General features: G+C 45.3%; 1 non-coding gene across 1 annotated transcript; it reads left to right on the forward strand.

Annotated features, from left to right (window-relative positions):
• The first annotated feature begins 7777 nt into the window (after positions 1–7777).
• Positions 7778–7871, forward strand: trnai-uau (transfer RNA isoleucine (anticodon UAU)). Its single transcript has 2 exons — positions 7778–7815; positions 7836–7871. It is a non-coding gene; the product is annotated as a tRNA-Ile (tRNA).
• Positions 7872–8205: the final 334 nt, after the last annotated feature.

Below are 8205 nucleotides of genomic sequence, written 5' to 3' on the forward strand. Positions count from 1 at the left end.
CATCTTTCTTAGGTTCAATATGAAATAATTTACACTTCGTCACTGGGACCTATATCTGCATAGTTATTTTCACAAATACATAATAAGCATCTCTTTGCAACGTTATGTTCCAAGACACTATTTACAGTGCCAATTACATTTTTATTCACTAAAATTGGACGAGAGAGCGGAACTGGAAAGTGCCTCCCCGTTTGTTTGTCGTTCTCTGTCTCCTCACGTCTGTCTTTCTTTCTATCTCCCCATCTGTTTCCAACACTCTCTTCCCCAACATGTCATTCCGCGTCTTCCGCGCCACTTGTGTAACCCCCGTCTGTCTTTCTCTGCGCACCTCCCGCCTGTCTCTCCGTCTGACTCCCACTGTCTTTTGCTTTCCTCTGCTGTTATCTCTATTTCTGTCCCCCGTCTGTGCCCATCAGTCTCTCCCCCTCCTTCCCTCTCCCGTCTGTCTCTCGAGTCTGTCCCTTGCAGTTCTCCGTCCATCTGGCCCCGCCGACTGTCAACCTTTCTCTCTCACTGTCTGTCTCTGTCGTTACCTCCCTGTCTCCCTCCTGTTTAGCTCCCCCGTTTGTCAACCTCTCTGTCTCCCCAGTCTTGCTCTCTCTCTCCTTAACTTTTCTGTGTCTGTCTGATTCGTCTGTTCTATTTCTGTCTTGCCCGTTTCCCTCTGCTGTATCTCTCTCCCCTTCTACATCCTCCCGCCTGTCTACCACCATCACCCTCACACACTCTGTAACCTTCTTTTACATTTCCAGTCGGTTATCTCCACCACACGGTCTCTCGCTCTCTCTCTATCACCTCCTGTAGGTCTCTCTCTCTCTCTGTCCCCCCGCCCCGCCGCACTCTATCACCTTCCAATCTCTCGCCTGTCTTTCTCTCGCTCTCTCTGCTGCCCCTCTGGCTCACCAGTTTTCCGATTCCCGTCGAGCACCGTCTCAGGCTTTGTCTTTGTAACATATCATCTACCTACCGCAGCCTGTCGCAATGCACCATTCTTCCAGTCAATCTCTATCCCAACACACCCAATTTGTTGCTCTCTCTCTGTCTCTCGCTCCCCCAGCTCTTTTTCTTTGTCTGCCACGTCGTTTTCCCTCTGTCTTTTCTGTTTTCTGCCCATTTCTCTCCCGCGTCTGACCAACTAAAACCCTCCACACGTGTACACACTTCTTTATCAAACCCGTCTGTCCCTGTCTATCAATCTCTCATTCTCTCTGTCACCGTCAAATGTTTATCTCTCTTCACCTCGCCGGTCTGACTCCGCCTTCTGGTTCTCTCCCACTTTCTCCCCACGTCTGTCTCCCCACTGTCTCTTCATCTCTGTTACTTTGTTTGACCCATCTATTACCCCGCCGTCTGCCTCTGTCTCTATATGTCTCTCTGTCGGCCTCTTTCCCTGTCTCCAAAGTTTTTTAAAAAATTAATTCAGAAATGTGGGCGTCGCTACCAAGGCCTTCCTTCCTTTATTGCCCTTCTGAAACTGCCCCGGAGAAGGTGGTGGTGAGCCGACTATTTGTAACCGCTGCAGTCCGTGTGGTGAAGAGACTCCCGCAGTGCCGACTTTGTCGTTGCAGTTTGATTCAACTGAATGTCTCGCTGGGCCATTGTAGAGGGCATTGAAGTGTCTACCACATTTCTCTGCGTCTGGAATCACGTTTAGCCCAGACCAGGAAAGGAGGGCATATTTCATCCCCTGAAATCATTAGTGAACCAGATGGATTATTATGACAATCCAGTATTAACATGGTCATTTCTGATACTAGCTCTTTCAATCCAGATTCATGTAATTAACTCAATTTAAATTCTGCAGCTGCCATGGCAGGATTTCAACTTACATCTCGGCGATCTTCAGACCAGGCCTCTGGATTAGTAGTTCAGTAACATTCCCACTCTGCTACCCTGTGGTTTCTCTCGCTCTCTCTCTCTCGGTGTTTTCCAGGTCTGTCTCCTCCTTCTTTCTCCACCACCTGCCTCTCTCTGTCTTGCCATCTGTCTTTTTCCACCGCCAATCTCCATCACTCTATCTCTCTCCCCACCCTCCTACCCGTGTCTGTCTCTCGCTCTGATCCGCCGTATGTCTCTCTCATTCTGCCTCCTCGTATGTCTTTCTGGTCCTCTCTCTCCTGTATGCCTCTTTCTCTGCCTCTGTCTCCTCATCTGTCTGCCGTTGCTGTCTGCCCCATTTGTTTCTCTCGCGGTTTCGCCCTGTTTGCCCCGATTGTTTCACCAAACTCTCTATTTATCTGTCTCTTACACGTCTGTCTCATCCCCTCTCTCCCACTCTCACTGCCTCACCCCACCGTCTGTCTCTCTCTCTTTATCTCTAACTCAGTCCAGTGTTTTATCTTTCTGGCAAACGCCCGTCTGTCTCCCCTGTCTGTCAATTACTGTCCCCTTCCACCATTCAACCCCGTCTGCCTCTGTCTGTCGCTCTCTATCTGCATTCGTCAGTCTTCCATTTCTGCCTACCCTGTCTGTCACGCACTTCCCCCTTCCATCATTCTCCGCCGCCTGCCTCCTCCCTTCTGCCTTCCACGTCTATCTCTCTTTTTGTCATCAATCATATCTCCCACCTACCCAGTTTGTCTCCATCCGTTTCTCACTTGTCGTTCGGTCTTGCCGCCCACTCCCCTCAGTATTGTCGCTCTCTATATCCCCCAACATAATTAACTCACTCTGTCATCACTCCATGGCATCGAACAGGAAATTAGAGGTGCATGCTATAAGGGTGCAGCATATAATGGGTGACTTTAATATGCAAATAGTTTGGGCGAACCAAACTGGAAGCAATACGGTGGAGGAGGATTCGTTGAGTGCAGATGGGATGGTTTTCTGGACCAATATGTCGAGGAACCAACTAGGGGGGAGGCCATCTTAGACTGGGTGTTGCGTAATGAGAGATGATTAATTAGCAATCTCGTTGTGCGAGGCCCCTTGGTGAAGAGTGACCATAATATGGTGGAATTCTGCATTAGGATGGAGAATGAAACAGTTAATTCAGAGACCATGGTCCAGAACTTAAAGAAGGGTAACTTTGAAGGTATGAGGCGTGAATTGTCTAGGATAGATTGGCGAATGTTACTTAAGGGATTGACTGTGGATGGGCAATGGCGGACATTTAGAGACCGCATGGATGAACTGCAACAATTGTACATTCCTGTCTGGCGTAAAAATAAAAAAGGGAAGGTGGCTCAACCCTGGCTGTCAAGGTAAATCAGGGATAGTATTAAAGCCAAGGAAGTGGCATACAAATTGGCCAGAAATAGCAGCGAACCCGGAGACTGGGAGAAATTTAGAACTCAGCAGAGGAAGACAAAGGGTTTGATTAGGGCAGGGAAAATGAAGTACGAGAAGAAGCTTGCAGGGAACATTAAGACGGATTGCAAAAAGTTTCTACAGATATGTAAAGAGAAAAAGGTTAATAAAGACAAACATAGGTCCCCTGCAGTCAGAATCAGGGGAAGTCATAACGGGGAACAAAGAAATGGCGGACCAATTGAACAAGTACATTGGTTCGGTATTCACTCAGGAGGACACTAACAACCTTCCGGATATAAAAGGGGTCAGAGGGTCTAGTAAGGGGGAGGAACTGAGGGAAATCCTTATTAGTCGGGAAATTGTGTTGGGGAAATTGATGGGATTGAAGGCCGATAAATCCTGATGGACTGCATCCCAGAGTACTTAAGGAGGTAGCCTTGGAAATAGCGGATGCATTGACAATCATTTTCCAACATTCCATTGACTCTGGATCAGTTCCTATCGAGTGGAGTGTAGCCAATGTAACCCCACTTTTTAAAAAAGGAGGGATAGAGAAAACAGGGAATTATAGACCGGTCAGCCTGACATCGGTTGTGGGTAAAATGAAGGAAACAATTATTAAGGATATCATATCAGCGCATTTGGAAAGAGGAGACATGATAGGTCCAAGTCAGCATGGATTTGTGAAAGGGAAATCATGCTTGACAAATCTTCTGGAATTTTTGGAGGATGTTTCCAAATAGTTGTCAAGGGAGAACCAGTTGATGTGGTATATTTGGACTTTCAGAAGGTTTTCGACAAGGTCCCACAAGAGATTAATGTGCAAAGTTAAAGCACAAGTTATTGGGGGTAGTGTGCTGACATGGATTGAGAACTGATTGTAAGACAGGAAGCAAAGAGTCGGAGTAAATGGGTACTTTTGAGAATGGCAGGCAGTGACTAGCGGGGTACCGCAAGGTTCTGTGCTGGGGCCCCAGCTCTTTACATTGTACATCGATGATTTGGACGAGGGGATTAAATGTAGTATCTCAAAATTTGCGGATGACACTAAGTTGGGTGGCAGTGTGAGCTGTGAGGAGGATGCTATGGGGCTACAGAGTGACTTGGATAGGTGAGATGAGTGGGCAAATGCTTGGCAGATGAAGTATAATGTGGATAAATGTGAGGTTATTCACTTTAGTGGTAACAACAGAGAGACAGACTGTTATCTGCATGGTGACAGATTAGGAAAAGGGGAGGTGCAACGAGACCTGGGTGTCATGGTACTTCAGTCTTTGAAGGTTGGCATGCAGGTACAGCAGGCGGTTAGGAAAACAAATGGCATTTTGGCCTTCATAGCGAGGGGATTTGATTACGGGGCAGCGAGGTGTTGCTGCAGTTGCACAGGGCCTTGGTGAGGCCTCACCTGGAGAATTGTGTACAGTTTTGGTCTTCTAACCTAAGGAAGGACATTCTTGGTATTGAGGGAGAAAAGCGAATGTTCACCAGACTGATTCCCGGGATGGCGGGACTGACCTATCAAGAAAGACTGGGTCAACTTGGCTTGTATTCACTGGAGTTCAGAAGAATGAGAGGGGACCTCATAGAAACGTTTAAAATTCTGACGGGTTCAGACAGGTTAGATGCGGGAAGAATGTTCCCAATGTTGGGGAAGTCCAGAACCAGGGGTCACAGTCTCAGGATAAGGGGTAAGCCATTTAGGACCGAGATGAGGAGAAACGTCTTCACCCAGAGAGTGGTGAACCTGTGGAATTCTCTACCACAGAAAGTTGTTGAGGCCAATTCACTAAATATATTCAAAAAGGAGTTAGATGTAATCCTTACTACTCGGGGGATCAACGGGTATGGCGAGAAAGCAGGAATGGGCAACTGAAGTTGCATGTTCAGCCATGAACTCATTGAATGGCGGTGCAGGCTAGAAAGGCCGAATGGCCTACTCCTGCACCTATTTTCTATGTTTCTATGTTTCTATGTTTCTATGTCTCCCCTCCCTCTAGTCTGTCTCTCTCTCTCTCTTTCAAAATCTCTGTCTCGCTTCCTTTCTCTCAGGACTGTCTCCTCTGCATCAAAACCACCTGTCTGTCTCTCTCTTTCTGTGACATGCACATAACTGTCTCCCCCTGCCTATCTATCTCTCTGTCACCTTTACCAGGTGTAAGATTTTGAAGGAGATCTTCCAGGCAAGAGTTGAGAAAATCGCGCAAATCTCCGACCTCAAGCACCCTTCTCTTGGGGATGCGTTGGATCAGTCAAAAGGCATTTTGACTGTACCAGTGCCAGTTTTCGGCGCACGCACATCGCGCTCTGAGAAGCGCACTTGAGGGGCCACGACGGGTGCGTGCTTACATCGTCCGTGCCCTTATGGAACTCAATTGTTGGAAGTTTGACAGGCTCTCTGTTGCCATGTATTTCCATCAGTCTGAAACAGAACGGGACAAGTTGTCAATGACGATTGCAATAATTATAAATATTTCACAGCATGTTATGAAATTAATTTATTAAGCTTCATTTTAATTTAATAAATCCCGGAACGGGTATCGAACATGTGCCGACAAGGAGCGAGCACTGCACCCTAACCACTAGGTGCCGGTCACAGGGGTGAGTAAATATTGATGTCGATAACTTGTGAACCAGTCAGGCGGCCTCTGTGAGAATGTTTAAAGGGAGAATGTTCAAAGTAAACTCGTCGCAACAGCAATGAACTGCAATTAATAAAAACAGCCAATACCTGTGTTTTACTCCGGCAGACATGGCGGAAATTAAACGGCGGAAGTTAACCGTTTTGAAGATTGAATGTCCTTTTAGAACTGGCTCGTTTAATTAATTGTAAAACATATGATTTATCTTAAATACTTGAATATTTCATTGCAGTCCTCTGCTGTTGCGACTTTACCAGAACAACAACAACAATTTAGCTCCCAGATTAACGAGTGGTAACCGCATTGGTTTCAATACTCACAAACTGCTGCTTTGGGATTACAATATCGGACCGTATCTGGATTGCATTGTTGATGCTTCACGCCAATCAAATTTAATCACAACGCCGTCATCAGAAAACTTTCCATAGATGCTGCCTGACTGGCTGAGTATATCCAACATTTTCTGATTTCATTTCAGATTTACAGGATTCGCAGTCCTTTGCTTCTGAAACGAAAAAGTAACATAAGTTGACGTCATTGGGGATTCGAATGTCAGTACCTTTCTGCAACGGCAAACGTGAGTCATGCGTGGTGTGTATCCTCTCTTCTGCCAGGTAAAGAACATCACTGAGTGGGTGCAGAACATTTTCAGGGGCGAAAGGGAGCAGCATAAGCCGTGATCTATGTGCTAACCAATGACATAAGTAAACAAGTGGATGAGTTCCTTTAGTCAGAGTTTCAGGTGCAATTGAGGAAATTAATGAGCAGGACCACAAAGGAATTCTATGGATTATTCCCAGTGCCCCGCGCTATTGAGTTTAGAAATAGCAACGTATGTCTGGATAAACGGTGCACGAGGTTGGGCTACAGAATCCTGGGGCATTGGGACCAGTTCTGGCGCAGGAGGGACCAGTTCCAGTCGGTCGGGTTTTCCATCAATAGAGTTTGGACCAATGCCCTCGCGGGAAGTTTAACAACTGGGGCGGGTGAGGGGTTGAACTAATTTGGCAATGGATTTGTGTACCAGGATGAAACATCTGTAGATGTTGTGATTATGCCTTTATTCACAAGTCCAGATGATTTTTATATTTTAATGATAGCAGTGAACGTGGCCTCAGACAGCGCACATCAGCCCATCCTTGGGAAACGATATACCCCGGTTCGGCTAAACCTTCCCTTACACTGAGCATAAGCAGAGGAAACACAGGCACAGCAGAATTTGCTGAGGACCGTAAGGAGTAAAATATTATTTGATCAGAGATAGCTCTAAATATATTTTGGTGTCTCTGTGTTAAGTTGCAATTTGTTCTGTGGGATATAAATATATTTTGTATATCTGTGTCAGTGTTTATGTATTTGAATGTAACAAAGTTATTTATAATAGTATTGTGGAGCATCTGTGTTTGTTATATATGTATTTTCTGTCTATATCTTTGTATCTATGTTACCTGTAAACACCTCGCAATAAACGTAGATACAATTATAGCACGGAGATACTTAGAGATAAATTCATAAAGAAAACAGACATAAAAACAAATACATTTAGAATAACACATATATGAACACAAATAATTTGATTATCAATGTTCCACACAATTTAATTTACAACTCACAGATAGATGCACAAATATATTTATAAATTTGCCGCACGGACATCCAAATTCATTACAAATAACAAAACATTATACAAAAAATAAAACACGTCTATGGCGAAAATCTATGGAGTCTCAATAACTGAAGGCTTCTTGCAGAGAGTCGGCAAAGACACGGTGCAATGAACAGCTTCCTTCTGTGTTGAATAATTCGATGATTTTTTGCCTTCTTCCTCCTAAGACAGATGGAACAGGCAGCTATATGATGGGAGCACTAAGACCCCAGGCTGTGACGCTCTAGTGGCGCAACCGGTTAGCGCGCGGTACTTATAAAGCAGTACAGGCCCGGGAAATGCCGAGGTTGTGAGTTCGAGCCTCACCTAGAGCAGCCGATGCTTTTGCATGTGATGTTTGCACTTTTCTGAGTTTGAGGCCGTTTCCTATTTATCCATCTCTCTTGTCTCTTCCGCCATGTACCAAGCTGCTGTCTGTCTCTCTTGCTGCGGTTATCTCAATGTCAATCTGTGGGTTATTTCTGAATGAATACCCGTGCCTGTTCCCTACATGAAATAAATGAGGGGATCAAACAATTCCTCATCTGGCACTAGGGAGCGAATGAACCAACATTTATAAGAATATATAGTTTATTGTAAATATAACATTCCCTCTTGAGTGATATTGGTTCAATTATGTACAAAACCAAACTATGGTCACAACGTGTT

The sequence above is a fragment of the Pristiophorus japonicus genome, unplaced genomic scaffold (genome assembly GCF_044704955.1).
Source record: "Pristiophorus japonicus isolate sPriJap1 unplaced genomic scaffold, sPriJap1.hap1 HAP1_SCAFFOLD_70, whole genome shotgun sequence".
Classification (NCBI taxonomy): Eukaryota; Metazoa; Chordata; class Chondrichthyes; family Pristiophoridae; genus Pristiophorus; species Pristiophorus japonicus.